Raw genomic sequence first — 15,940 nt, forward strand, 5'->3', positions numbered from 1 at the left:
ACATCAATTATATTCAGGCCTGATTTAGATGCGAAATTCTCAAAATTCAAAAACTATCACATCGAATATGTGCGGCACATGCATGGAAAATCTAGACAAAAAAAACTAACTGCATAATTTTCTTGTAAATTACGAGACGAATCTAATGAGGCTAATTAGATCATGACTAGACACTAATTTGCTATAGTAATTGCTACAGTAAACATGTACTAATAATAGATTAATTAGTCTTAATAAATTCACATCGTAATTTATAAATTAGTTCTATAATTAATTTTATGATTAGTCTGTGTTTTATATTTTAAATATAAAAAGATTTTCCTTTAAAAGCTTTACATGGTGTATCTAACACAAGGCCATGTAATTTCATATCTGCATGTCTGACGCGTCAATTGTATCCAATCAGTCCACTGAACTCCTGACGCGGCAACAGCGGGATTGAAGGGGCTGTTTGGATGCTACCTGCCAGACAACTCAAACGCCAGGCAGCGTCCCCAAGCATTCGATTTCGATCGCCTAGGACTGCGATTGATTGCCTGGCAGGCAAGCTCAAGCCAGGGCGCCATCCAAACGAGCCCTGACAGCAAGGCGGCCGCGCAGTGGTGCGGGGCGGCGGCCAGCACCGAGCGCTGCGGCACAAAAGACCTAGACGACGGACCGGTTCTGACTCTTGACAAATGAAAAGCACACAAATTACAATCATACCCTTAACGCTATTAATTAAACTTTTGAAAATATCTTTTATAGATCAACGGTCAGAAAATATTCAAGCAAAAAGTATCCTCTGCTGCACCTGACGACTCTCTCTCTCCAAAAAAAAACCCTGAGTACCCTGACGAAACGCTAACAAAATCACAAAGATCGCCGTGTGTGTGACACATCACTCAAAAAATTACAACTTACATATGATGCTGATGATATGTATATGTACTTTTGATGTACAAGTAGCAAACTAAGTTTATAAATTACGATGAAGGAGATCACTAAAATGCATATAATTCTCTCCTGCTCACTGGCACAATTATTTTTTCTTTCTTTCTACTAATTGTCCGTCAGGACGCATGCTTTTCCAACGACGAGACTTCGGAAGAGACTACTCGCTCCTCCACCGCAGGCAACTTAAACTCTGTCAAAAGCAACGGCTCTCTTCTCTGATGCGAGTATGGATTTCCATCAATGGGAAATATCTTCGAGTTGGTTTGCTATATCACACAATCCCTTGGTTCGCCCCATTGCACTGCACACTGCAGTGATATTCTCCACTGTAGCCAGTAATATGGTTGTCAATGCGTTTGGCAGCCGTCGCTTCATGCGGATGCACCGGCATTTGTGACGAGAACGCTTGAGGTTCAGAAATCCTGCCATCTTCTGCCAACACTTTGAGGTTCGTGGCACTTCTCGTCGGGCTGTAAACCTATCGGAAGTCCAGAAGCTAGCATAAGAGACAAAGTTAAATGGACCCAATTTACATGCCATTTAATTAGAACATTAAAGCTTCTAATGTTCATGCTGGATGTTCTTCTGATATGCTATGAAGTTAAACTCTGAGACATATAAGTACTTCTGATGAAGATTATCATTTTCATGTGACAAAACAAAGTACTCCTGTGGACAGTGGTGACAAAAGTTTAAAAGTTTGACCACACACATTATGGGATAATATCAACTTTTTCTGAAATAAAGGGACAGCACCAATTTTCGTCCCTTGGTAACTCTGCACAAACCTTAAACTCAATTGGTGCTCCATTCGCACCTATCTTCAGGCGGTAGAATCTTCCCCTCTTTCATAGAACTTGTATAACTTTGACCAGTACCATTTGTAACTATCTATTTTTTTGTCTAATTGATAAATGTGTGTATTTGTGAGAAAAGTAAATATGTGTGCATTTATGATGCTATTACTTTCATAGCAGAGAAAATTGTTCTAAATCTTCCTAACCTTGAAACACACTATATTCTTGGAAACTTCAAAACCACTTTAGTTGAGCATTAAATCAACATGCGAAATTTCAAAAACTTTGAAGATAGTTATTAATTTGTCCTGTTTAAGTTGAAACTGCAAATTACATATTTCAAAGATATATTGAGTAAAACTTGCATGTCTATGATAGTGAAGAGTATTTTGAACTGAAGGTGATCCCAATTTGCACATTAAGATTCTTTCAAAATAAAGATCTAACCTTTTATTCTAAATTTCAGATTAGATTGTCTGAGCACCAAACCTGCTGTTTCATCATTGGACAATGGATGGTCGACTATTGAGACATCTGAAGAGGAGCCAGATGCAAACACTGCACTTGAACTTGATGCAATGGAAGAAAAACGAGATGGAGAGGATGAGAACTGGTGTCCAGGGATTACTTGTACAATCTCTCCATTTGAGTTTGGCTGCAAAAAGAATAGTATCATTGGAAACTATTATCGTGTGCTATGATAAATTATTTGAAACAAACTTAGATGATACATTGAGTTTACCTTGTTAATAAATTCAGGCTCTTCACTTTTCTTTTCATCCATATGTGGATAATCAACTTCATCAATGGTTGATGCACTAATTCCTTCTGTCTTGTCTCTGTTTGCAGGCTCCTTAGGAGTAATATCTGAAATAACACTACTTGTTCCGAGTTCCTCAACTTGCTGTGAGCATTGATGGGATTGGCGACCTCCAGAGCTTAGAGAACAGGATTGCACTATACAATCCTGGCACCCAAAAACCTCAATGTGGAGCTTTTTGTGGTTTGAAAGTGACTTAGGTAATGCTTTGAGTCCAACACATTGCGATAAATTAAGATACTCCAAATTACTAAGTTTGTCAAAAGAAGATGGCAAATATTCTATATTTGGGCAGTGCGAGAGATTCAGAAACTGAAGAGAAGTAAGGTATTCGAAAGATTCTGGGAGTCTAAGATCACAGCAAAATGAAAGGTTCAGGCCTTTCAAATACGCAAGCTGATCAAATGATTGGGGTATGAGCTCAAGTTTAGAGCATTTTGACAGATTCAAAAATTGAAGTGAACAAATGTTGCCAAAAAAGTCAGGGAGCATTCGGAACTCAAAACCACTTAAGTTAAAATCCACAATGGAAGAAAAGCTAGAGAATGATTGCAATAGTTCATCAGGTAATGTTGGAAGCTTAGAACACTCTGAAAAGTTCAAGAAACGAAGTTTCCTGAGATTTTCCAAAGATGAAGGAAACCTTCTAACTTCAGGGCAGCACGACAAGTTTAAATAATGTAACTCGTGCAGCAAATCTAGGTTATTTAATTTCTGAAGTTTCTGGCAACCTTGGAGATTCAAATAATTCAGCCTCTTTAAGTTCCCAATGAAGGCTGGTAGCTCTGTTACTTCAGTTTCTGACAGATCCAATGTCTGTAGCTTATGAAAGCCACTAATTTGGGGAGGCAGATCTGTAATGGACAAAGTTGAAGCATCAAGGTATCTCAGTTGTTTCAGCTGAAAAACAGGAGCAGGTAACTCCTTAACAGAACATCCACTGAGATCCAAAACACGCAAATATTTGTTTACTGAAAGAACTTCGCTGACATGCAGCAATTCTGCCCCGCTTGTGTTGAAAATTAGTGACCTTGCCTTAGAAGGCCAAGCCTTGCTATCTATTGATTGTAAGCTAGAAGCAGATACTTGTGCATAACGGTAATCATAATTTATTCTATTGCAGCTGCCATTCTCAGCATCTAAGATCACAAGGATATCTTCACCAGCAACTGACCTAGCAAGATCGTGTGCCAGATTGTTCATGCACAGCATTTCATTAGAATTATACGATATTTCCGCATTAACCTGTAAATGAAAACAAGGTTAATTAGCTAGCTTACTCAACCAAACAGAATAAATTTCCATGACGCCACAATATTATGGTAGATCTTAGGGGATAATAAGGTATTGGAACACAAACTAACTCAATAGACAAAAATGCACAGTTTCTAATAAGAGTTCATTTCAAATGTATTAATGTAATGCCAGTTTATTCAAATTATTAAAGCCGATGTTTGAATATGTACTATGCATTTTATCAAATTTTGAGAAACACTATTAAACAAAGTTTTAAAAGTAAACCAGATGGGCATGATTTAGGGACCAGCATAAATCCTGAACACAAATAGCACAATTTAGATATTTTTTGGGTATGAGTTTGAAGCAAAGCAAAATGATACCTGAGTAAAAGAACTTTATATATGTGATGTTGTTTGTCCTATCTTCTGTACAAATATGTGAATGCTCATAGATATGTTGTGTATGTCCACCTCATCAATACTAATTAGCTTGACATGTTCTGCATGGTAGTTACTCTTATTAAACCTACAGTTTCCATATCCATTATCCTGATTTTTTGCAAAGCTAAAGAGCCTTGGAAATGAATCCTTTAGCAGCCTGTTATTCCAAACATCTAACAAGAATAGAACACTTTTTCCATATCCTACCGTACATGTAGCCACTCCTCTAAAGATAAGCTTAGTATTGTGCCATCAGCATAGTAGGTGTTCCAGATGAGCTTAACCCATGGGATTCCCTTTTATTGTAGAATTTGTCTAAATGTTTCAGGAGCAGGGCTGTGTTGTGACTTCTTAAGTTTATGACTCCAAGTCCTCCCTTTGCTTTCGGCTTGTTAATATGTTAATAACAAGATGTTAATAACAAGATGTTAATATGTGAATCTTCTTTCATGGAAATGTTTTTACTAAAGCTTATTGAGATGGGTGTTACTAAGGTGCTTGTAAATTAGACAAGAGAAAACAGGAAATATAAGTAACATTTGAAGAATTTACCTGAGGCTTCTCTATAACTTGAAGGAAATAAATATCTTTAAGTTCATCAATGTATTTCTCAGCAGTAACATCAAGCGGCAAGGTTCCATATTTGGATTCAATCATGTCAAGTGCAATCCATTGCTGAATAAGTTTTTTCTTATCAATAGCAAATCCTTTAGGGAAGATTGAACAATATACAAAGCATAACCTTAGCTCATGGGGCATACTGTAGTATATTATCTTGAACGATGGAAATAATGGCAGAATGCTGTTTTCGGAGTAGTCTTCCTCAATTTTCCACATGTCTTTGTCCTTTGCAGCTTCCCATATCTCACGCCTCTGTCTTTGAGCATTCACCACAGATCCATGAAAGTTGGCTACCAAGGGTATGCCTTCACATCTCCTAACAATTTTTTCTCCATATTTCCCGAAATGTGGGTCACTACGATCTGTCATTGCCCTTTGACAGAATATACTTGAACAATCATCTTCTGACAAAACAGACAATTTGTGTGGTGGCACAGTGGACACCAGCTCAGCTACTTTACTGCTGTGAGTGGTCACTATGATCTTGCTTTCTGTCTTCCCTGTAAGCAACATCTGCTTCAGCTCATTCACTTCTTCATCTTTGCCCCACAAGTTATCCAACACTATTAAGCATCTATACCTATTAAGTATGTCTTGAACAGCATTCTTGATTGACTGCATCTGCATGCTTCCCTCAATCCTTTCTGTAGTTTGCAAAACTATATCTCTCCCAATTCTTTCAAGGTTGATATTGCCCATGGAAACATGAACCCATATCTTGAATCTGAATGTCTCTGTTCTTTTATCATTGAAAATATGTTGGGCAAGGCTTGTCTTCCCAAGACCCACTGGCCCAACTATGGAAATAATGGTAAGCTCTTTCACATTGATCTGCTTTAACATGCCCATAATACATTCCAATTCTTGATCCCTCCCAACAATTTTGATATCATTATTTCTGTATGATGTTGTCTGTCTCTCATCAAAATTTACCACTGAGTTAATATGTGAGATGAAATGATATTGGGTAGGTAAATGTTGTCTTGTCTGTAACAAACTCCCTCTTGGATTTCATCTTATAAACCATGCTGACTTTTGAAAGCATCGGATTGGATAAAGAGCAGAGCAAGGATCCCTGAAAACTTACCATCGTATTACTCTGTAAGCTTGCAATCACTGTGTGGGCAGCAAAACACAATGAAGAAGTATTGGTGCAATTATTTAGAAACAGAGGCCCAAGGCCCAGCAGCATTAGAATTTAAAAAGGTAGGTCCTTTTATTACTTTTAGATTTTAGATTGGAAATAAATGGTTATTGTGTACTGCTGTACTAGTGTGGTCAGCAGGTTATGAGTCAAAACCCCGAAGAATCACATTGGAAACTCAACATAAACAAGTCAACTAAACATGATAGCTTGCCAAGGTTTACAACTTTGCCATGGAATTAGGAAGAGTCTGCAGGCTAAACTACCACAACAGGTCAATAAGTGAGGAGAAAAACAAAACAACCAACAAAATTCCTGTAGCCAAATGGCAAATGAGCATCAAACCGCTGTAATTGTCATCCTTGACTAATGGAAATCTGTAAAACGGGCTAAAAATTTGACTTGTATAATTGATTATAAATTTCTTCTTAATTATATATAACACGAAGGGCCATGTTATAAATGCAAATTAACTGGAGCTGTACAAGGTGTCTCATGCGTGGTTAATGGAGTAGCATTCTTTAAAAATGTACCAAATAGTACTATATTCCCAATCACAACGTTGAGCAGTATAGCAAATAGTTCTTTATGCTGAAATCTAACTTCAGGACATCCACTAAATAATAAGTCAAACTACCAAACTGCATGAATGTTGATTGCAACCCCAAGTGTCGCTATCGATGGTTCGGTGGCAAGTATCAATCGATTGTACTGGTGTATGCATTTAGATCCCAAAATCAAATGCGAGTAATGAAAGGTCTACTTTTTTTTTTAGGGAAAAAGGGTCTACTTCTGAAAAGGATAACTTTGTCTTCTTTACCCATAGAACTAATTCATTGCATTTAGTCGGAATTACAGCAGAAATTGCCAACTTAGTTAGCTAGGGAGAAAACGAAAAGAGGGAAAATCGTTTTTACCTTCTGAGCGCAGCAGCTTCCCTCATATTGCTCCTTGGACGAGTAGTACCCATCAACGATGTCCTCGATGTCGTAAGCCAGATGATCTGGCCGAGCCAGTGCCGCCGGTTCGCCCTCTCGCTCCCAAAGAAGTTGTTCTCCGCGTTCTTCAGCAGGCCCTCCAGGTACACCAGGGTGTCCTTGATGCTCTCGAGGTCGTCGCTGAAGCTGCAGCACAGCTTCACCTCGCCCTGTGCCACGCCGATGACCTCGTTGATCTTCCGGGCGGCCACGAGCATCTCGGGGCCAACCATGGTTAGCTGGGCGGAGAGGAAGGGGAGGAGACGACCGAGGAGCAGGAGCGCAAAAGAGGACACTACAAGAATCCGAATCCTGGCTTCTATGAGGATCAGAATATGACAAATAGTGCCTATTTGCTGTCACTGCTTGCCTGCAGTGACGAAGAGACTATCGTCACAGAAAGTGAGTCACTAACTACTTCTGTGACACCCAGAGGACATGTCTTTGATACAGTGACGATATTTCTCCTGTCATTGATGAATGACGAGACAAATTCATCATAACAAATTGAACCGAATAATACCACATGTATGATGACATGTGAAGTGGAAGCTAACAAGACGAGTGATGTGACAAATGACATGACAATTCATATTCAGCCCATATGACAATGGGCTTTTTTCATATACAATTACAGTTAGGCCAATTGGCCCAATATTTTTCTTTGACCCAGCTACAAATTTGCTTGTAATATTTTTTATTATAGACCAACAATACAATTGTAGCCCATATTACATTGTAATCACATTCCAGCCATAACAAATCATACATTCCAGCCATAATTAATTTTCCAACCCATACAAAAGAGTTCCAGAATGCTATCATTTGTCGAAGGAGACTCTGAGTAGTATCTGCTGCCATCTTCCTCAGGCTCTCAATCTCCTCAGCTTGTTTTTCCACTTTCGCATCAAATTCCTGTGTCTGCGCCTTCAATCTTTTCAAGCTCCTCCTGAAGTACTGCCGACTCTAGCTTCTTTGTAACTTTCAAAAAAGGACCATCCTAACAGTCAGAACTCAAAAGTCAAAAGGTAACAATAATATCAACTTTTCAGAAACAAGAACAAATAACTACTAGCTGTGCTTCATTTGTCACAGCAAAACACTTACCTGCGTTTTTTTTTTGTGAATGAACACTTATCTGCGCTTGTTCCAATCAAATATAAGACTGATGCAGAACAGGTATATGCAATTATACATGCATTTATATTTCTTGCATCAAAAACTATATGTACTTATTATCTAACCAAAATATATTTGCAGAGCAATTTTTCTATTCTACAAAAGTCTGAAACTGATACTGTACCAATGGAAATAGAACCTAATGAGTATGTACATATATTATCTCTTTTCTAACAGTATATCTTAACACCATAATCCAGAACCATCTTTTATAAAATGCTTTATGTATAAAGTGATCAAGACAGGTACAAGAACAAAAGGGAAGCCCCTAGTGACAACAACAGTGATGAAGACAACAAAGCTACTAAAGGAGGTTGCATACAAGGCAAGAAACCGAAACAGTAAGTACCATGTTTCTTACTCCATTTTTCTATTACTTTACTACATCTATACTACTACAGATTGTCATGTCCCTTTGCATATAGAAGTCACCATAGTGTGCAGATAATAATTTTTGTATTGGTAACTGCAATAGAAAAACGAGACGCAACTAACTTTTGATGGACTTTTGGTGGTCTACACTTTATGAATCTCAACAAATTACATGTATCTCCTAAGAAAAACATAGTAGTTTCTAAACTATCGAAGTACACTTGATTTTGGCAGAACTTTGATTCCTACATCTCTCTAAACTATCATTGCTACATCTTTTGCAGAGTGACAGAACACTCAGCCATGTTATCTTTAAGCATGTATTAACCAAAAATCAGCACCTACCAATGACTTTATGTTAATGGTATTCCATAAAATGCAGTTAAGCCTTCTATCAAATGTTCAAGCATTTCAATCTATTTTTACAATACATGTACCGGTACATAAAGCTACTGTTGCTTCAAACAAATCTATTAAATTTGATAATTAAACTACCAATGCATATTGGCCTATGTACAGTTTAGAAGAATACCAGTAACATATCAAACACAACACCATACCAACCACGGGGCAGCAAAAAGTGCTCTAAACTATATCAACCTAGCAACAAGTAGCCCTCGTGCCCTGTGGAATCACCCAGCTAGCACCAAACCACGGCATTTGTGCGCTGTGTGGCAACGCAGCCACAACTCTCACACATGGCATCCGCCCTGATAAGCTATGTTTCGAGCCACTGGTGTCAGGGGATTACCTTGCTGCCATGGGAGCACAAGCGTCGGGAGGAGCACAAGGTTGCAGACGAGCTTGATGCAGAGCGCACGAATTGAAGCCGGATGAAGGCGCTGAGGCGCTCACAGAGAGTAGTGCCGTGGCTGGATCCATGAGCGCCGGGTGCCGCATCAGCTCGCCATGGGAGGAGCGCTGCATGGCGGCGCGCGCAGCAGCCACAGCCTGTCCGGCACTCAACCAGTCAGGCACCTCACCCACTCGTTAGACACCGCCGCGGCCCGTGCAGCACGCCCCTCCTCCGGGACTCCACCCCCATCACCGCTACGGTCGAATCGGGTCCATGGCAATCAAATCGGGAACCTGCTCGACCACCATGGCTCCGTCCATGCGTGGTAGCAGCTCGGATCCATCGATCCCACCCCCGAATCCATCGACTGCGGCAGCATCTCGGTGCGGCGCGGTGCTATTCCGGGCATCACCTGGGCGCTGCCTCCACGCCGGGCTCGGAGCTCCGCAGGACCTGCATCGGCCACCATCGTGTGCCTCTCTACCATGGGCTGACGGGGATAGGGGACGGGGTTGCATGGAGCCGTGGAAGGGGCGCCGCCGGTGGTGGGGGCTGGCCACGAAGAGGAAGGGAGGCGAGGGCCGAGCAGGGTTCCCTTACCGGTGGGAACCGGTCCGGTGCGATTTCGGTTTTGGCCGGTACCAAATCCGTCCAAATTTAAAATTCAAATTTGAATTCAAAAAAATGAAAAAATTCTAAAAATACTTCAAGGTGCGTCGAATCTAATGGTGTCAAATTTTCTAAAAAATTCATTCGTTTAACATACTTTTCAGGCATTTAAAGTTAAAACAAAAAAGAAAAAGAAAAAAATAAGACTAAGGCCCACTTGATAAACCGGTCTAACCGGCCGGTAAACCGGTCTAACCGGCCGGTATACCGGTTGCACATGCGATTTTAAATTTGGATTTGAATTCAAACCGGTCAAACCGGCCGGTAAACCGGTCTAACCGACCGGTATACCGGTACGAACCGGTTGAACTGAGTTTTTTGAATTCAAATTTGAATTTGACAGGTTTCTACCGGTAACCGGTCAAACCAGCCCGGTTTACCGGAACCGGAGTGCTCCGGTTTGGGGTTACCGGTTGGGAAAAAAAACCCTGGGGCCGAGGGGCAACCAGGAGAGGAGGAGGTGCGGCGGATCTGAGGGAATGGAAGAGAGGGAGGGGTAAAGGGTTAGGGTTTCGGTTGGAGGATATTTTTTTGATGATTGATACATCTCATGCGTTAGATCGGAGATGAATGGTGAAAAATAACTGGGCCATTTGGGCTGTAGTGGACCTTGTTTCATTCTTGTATGCTTAACATTTTTTTTTCTTTTCATTTTATTGCACAATTGTGAAGTACCATAAAGAAATAATTATCTTATATGCACCAACTAAATTTTTATAGAGAAAAGTCCATTTTACCCCCTGAAGTGGTCTACGAGTTTGAAAACCCCCCCGAATTCCAAAACCAGGAATGTTTCGTACCTGAACTTTTCAAACCGGGCAAAACACCCCCTCAGGCCAGTTTACAGTGGTTTCGCCTCAAGTCGTCGGCCACGTCACCTGTTTGGTCCACGTCAGCCCTGCCACGTCAACGAGTAATGGGCCGGCCCAAATTAAACACCCCCTCCCCCTGTTCTCCTGCCCAACGCCGCCACATCCGTCCTCTCCCGTCCCAGGCGCTCCCTTCCCCGGACAGCGCTGCCGCCTCCCTCGTCGCCCGACACCGGCGGCATTGACCGCCGCCGGCCATCCTCCACCGACACCACCTTCCTTCTCTCCCGACAGCGCCGCCTCCCTCCTCTCCCGCCGCCGCCGTTGGTCATGCAGATCTGAGGAGCTCAAATCTCGGCAACGCATCCGTTGAGGTAAGGGGACGCATCCTTCCTGTGATTCAGTTCTGCAAATCCGCTTGGAGTAGAACCGGTAAAATGAGTTTTTGCTGAGTAGGACCTTTGATTTTGTTGTAGGCACTCGCGGAATGGATGCACTAGACAACCTTCCTGTTCGATTCCATTTTCTTGGCGAATTCATCAATGATGGGAAGCAAGTGCAGTATGTTGGTGGGTCAGAAGCATTATCATACATCGAACGTGATAAGATTTCATTGCCGGAGCTAATAGGACACGTGAGAGACCACTGTCAGCTTGAGTTTGGGTCATTGCTGCATTGGTTGTTTCCTGGTAAAGAGCTGAGCAATGGACTGCGGGTTTTGGTTGATGATAAGGCCTGTCAGTACATGTTTGATAGTATCACAGATGGTGGTGTAGCTGAAGTATATGTGGAGCATATTCGGGCAGTTGAAATGGAGGTTGACACTCAAGAGGTTGAAGGCAACGATGATGAAGTGGAGGTAGTTGGGAGCAGAAAGTATGGGAGTTCAAGTGGTGCTGGTTCTTCTTGGGGCAATACAACATGTAACAAGATCTTTTCTTTGATAGAGCAAGGAAACCAAGTTTGTTCTGCCAGCACTATGAGTCAGGCAATTCAAGTTGAAGGCAACAATTCAGATGATAGTGATTACATACCTGGTGATGACAGTGCTTCTGAAGTTGATGAGGAAGCAGCAGAAATTATGAAGAAGTTCAAGGAGTTCAAGAGGAAGTGCAAGGCTGGAGAAATAGCAAGATTAGATGATGTTATTTGCTCAGGAAATTTTCATTCACGTAGTGTTGAACAAGCTGAGGATGGCTATGGCACTGCATATGAAGATAGTAGTGATGAGGAGGATGATTCATTCACAGAGGATTCAGACGGTGAAGTTGTGAGGCACAATGATGGTCTCCCTGTTTACAAGGACAAAGGGTCAAGATCAGTTTTGAGTTTGGGCATGAAGTTTGCAGATAAGAGAGACTTTAAGGAGGCTATCAGAAAACATGTTTTGGATCAAAGGAAAGTCATAAACTTTGTGAAAGATGAAGGTTACAGAGTAAGGGCTAAGTGTGATTGGAGCAACTGTCCTTGGGTGTGCTTGTTATCAACAAACTCTAGAACAGACAGCTGGCAGATAAGCACTTTTGTAGATGAGCATAACTGTCCATCTAGAAGGGATAACAAGTTAGTAACTGCTAGAAGGATAGCTGCCAAGTATGAGAACATGTTAAGAGCCAACCCTCAATGGAGTTTGCAGCACCTTAAGGCAACTGTGCAAGAAGAGATGTTTGCCGATGTAAGCATGTCTAAAGTGAAGAGAGCCAAGGCAATAGTCCTAGAAAAGATATTCAGAAGCACAAAGGGTGAATATGCCAGACTTTATGACTACCAATTGGAATTGCTGAGGAGCAACCCAGGTAGCACTGTGATTGTGAAGGTTGAAAATCCTGGTGCAGTTTTCCAGAGGTTCTATGTTTTCCTTGATGCACTAAAGAGAGGATTTTTGGCAGGGTGTAGGAAGGTGATTGGTCTGGATGGATGTTTTTTCAAGGGCTGCACAAATGGGGAGCTTCTGTGCGCTTTGGGAAGAGATGGCAACAACCAAATGTATCATATTGCATGGGCAGTTGTAGAGAAGGAGACAAATGAGTCATGGGATTGGTTTTGTGATATTTTCTTTAGAGATGTAAAAATTGGTGATGGTTTAGGATGGGTCATCATTTCATATCAGCAGAAGGGCATACTAAATGCTGTTGCAAAATGGGCACCAAATGCAGAGCACAGAAATTGTGCTAGACATGTGTATGCTAACTGGAGAAAGAAATTTAAGAAGGAGTACCAAAAAAATAGTGGATGTGTGCCAAGTCTTCTAGCATGCCACTGTTCAATTATGCAAGAGCAAGGCTGGCCCAGAGTACTCCAGAAGGTGCAAGAGCTCTATTGCAGTCAGGACCAGAACACTATTGCAGAGCTTACTTTCAGTTGGGCTCAAATTGTGATTCAGTTGACAACAATATCTATGAGTCGTCCAACAAGTGGATTATAGATGCCAGATTCCTCCCTATCATTAGCATGCTAGAGGCAATTAGGTGCAAAGTGATGGTTAGGATCCAACAACAAAGAGATGCATCCGAAAAGTGGACTGGAAGAATTTGCCCCAACATCAGCAAGAAACTGAAATTCTACATCACTCTGTCTGGAAATTGTCATGCCATAGCTAATGGAAGAGATGCATATGAAGTGAAGTACTTTGATCATAGATTTGTTGTCAACTTGGTGGACAGAACATGTTCTTGCAGATACTGGCAGTTGTCGGGCCTACCATGCCCCCATGCAATAGCTTGCATATTTTTCAAGACTAACTGTTTGGATGAATATGTTGTTGGTTGCTACTCCATTGAACACTTCCAGAGAACATATGAGCACTGCTTGCAGCCACTAGAGGGTATGACTGCATGGCCACAATCTAATCTGCCCAAGCCTAATCCACCTGGCTATGTCAAGATGCCTGGTAGGCCCAAAAAATCACGAAAAAGAGAGTACGGGGAGAAGCCAAAGAGAACTAAAATGTCCAAGGCTGGTGGAAAAATTAGGTGCAGTAAGTGCAAAAGCACAGGTCATAATACCACAACATGTGACAGAAGGCATGGTAGGAATTCAGAGCTAGCTCCAAATGCAGCAAGGCATGATGCAAGTTCACCTCCAGCACAACATGCTGCGACTTCACCCCCAGCACATAATGCCTTGGTTATAGTTCATGATTCGGAGCAGAGTAGAATAAAATCTAAAAAAAAGGAAGTCTACCTCCATTTCAATTTCAACCAAGAAAAGTAGTCAGAGCTCACGGTTAAGAACTTCTCAAGACAGCAGCATCATGACCCATGTAAGCTACTAGTCCACTACCATGTTCATGTCATGCGTACTATTTGTTGACTAACATGTGAAAAATTGTGACAGGATATGGGTGTTGGCTCAACTGGTAAAGCTAATGTTCACACCAAGAAAGGAGGATCTGGTACAATCAACCTGGAGGCCCATGTGTCAACATCTCAGGCTTCTTCTAAGGTTCATGTTACTGTCACATCTGGATCGGCTAGTGCTCAAGTCAGTGCTCATGAACCACCAAGGAAAAAGCTAACTCCAAGAAGGCCAAAAAAAATCCCACAGCTACCCTCTTCATCTGCAATTTGAAGACCAAACAACTGACATGTATCTGTGTTCACCTGATGACATTTTGTGTGTTTGTTTAAGCCAAACTGATGGCATATTGTTGTGTCTACTTAAGCCAAACTGATGGCATATTGTTGTGTCAGGTTGCTATCTGTTAAACTGAATTCATGTTGCCTATGTGTTGAACTGAATGTATGTTGCCTATGTGTTCAACTGAATGTGTTATGCAAAGAAATCATTCCATATCAATATGCTCATTTCATCAACAACATAATTTAAGAGGAAATCATCCATTTTCATAGTGCATTGTTCATACATCCCCCACTGCTCTTCACAAAAGCAAATTAGCATTACATCCATAATCTGACATACATTGCAGCAGCTGCACATCCAGCTACATCATATGCAAACATGCACCTCTCTTTTTCTAGTTTCCTAACCCTCTCACTGAGCACCAGAATTTCTTCCTTCTTGGCCTCCAGTTCATCCTTCACAGCTCTCAACTCTGCAACTGTAGCACTGCTTTCCACGAACGGCTCTGTCCTTGCTTCCCCTAGTGCATCCTCTAGTTCGCTCCTCTCCCTTCTTAATCGCCAAACCAAGTCACGTAGATCCACCAGTAGTTGCTTGACGAATGGAGTGGTTGCGCCCTCAAACCATACCCAAAAATCACAGCCACCAACCTACGACAAATGGAACCAATGGTTCAAAGCAACAACAAAAGAGAACAAAAAACCTACTAAATTTGAATCAAAACTCAGCTCACACCCTCACCCGGCGACGCAGGCAGGTCAAGTACCTCCTCCCTGGATTTTCATCGCTCCAAGAGATCCAACGAGCAGCCTTCTCCCCGCACTTGCACATTTGAGCCGGCCAGTACTCCAAAGGGCCCTCACGGTATGGAATCGGAGACGAGGCTACCGCCCCCAGAAAAACGGGACCGCGAGGAAGCCGACGACCGACTGGAAGACCCACCCGAGTTCGCCATGTTCGTCACGGGCGACGACGGTGGATAGGGTTAATGGCGTTAGCGGTGGGAGAGCAGGGATGTGAGGCGAGGCGAGGAAAGCAGGGACATGAGGCGAGTGTGGGCAGCGGTGGTCAATGGCAGCGGCGTCGGGAGAGGAGGGAGGCGGCAGCGCCGTCCGGCGAAGGGAGCAGAGGGAGGCTGGTGTGGGAGCAGAGGGAGGCGGCTGCGTCGAGCAGGAGAACGGGGGGGGGGGTGTTTAATTTGGGCCGGCCCATTACTCGTTAACGTGGCAGGGCTGACGTGGACCAAACAGGTGACGTGGCCGACGACTTGAGTCAAAACCACTGTAAACTGGACTGAGGGGGGGGTGTTTTGCCCCGGTTTGAAAAGTTTAGGTACGAAACATTCTTGGTTTTGGAATTCAGGGGGGGTTTTCAAACTCGTAGACTGCTTCAGGGGGGTAAAATGGACATTTCTCATTTTTATATCCATAATAATGCATATAAGTCCCACCGTAGAAGTTTCAATAATTTTATAACTCATTTACTGTTTTTGATAGTTTAAATGAATTTCTGCACGCTTATTGATAGTTACTCCATGTTGAACAACATGTACATCTTAT

General features: G+C 42.1%; 1 long non-coding RNA gene and 1 pseudogene across 1 annotated transcript; both read right to left on the reverse strand.

Annotated features, from left to right (window-relative positions):
* Positions 1 to 884: 884 nt before the first annotated feature.
* LOC120676159 lies at positions 885 to 7,320 on the reverse strand (annotated as a pseudogene).
* Positions 7,321 to 7,544: 224 nt separating this feature from the next.
* LOC120676167 lies at positions 7,545 to 9,901 on the reverse strand. The gene is made up of 2 exons (XR_005675700.1): positions 9,277 to 9,901; positions 7,545 to 7,974 (listed from the first exon to the last, which is right to left on the reverse strand). It is a non-coding gene; the product is annotated as an uncharacterized LOC120676167 (long non-coding RNA).
* Positions 9,902 to 15,940: the final 6,039 nt, after the last annotated feature.

The sequence above is a fragment of the Panicum virgatum genome, chromosome 2K (genome assembly GCF_016808335.1).
Source record: "Panicum virgatum strain AP13 chromosome 2K, P.virgatum_v5, whole genome shotgun sequence".
Classification (NCBI taxonomy): domain Eukaryota; kingdom Viridiplantae; phylum Streptophyta; class Magnoliopsida; order Poales; family Poaceae; genus Panicum; species Panicum virgatum.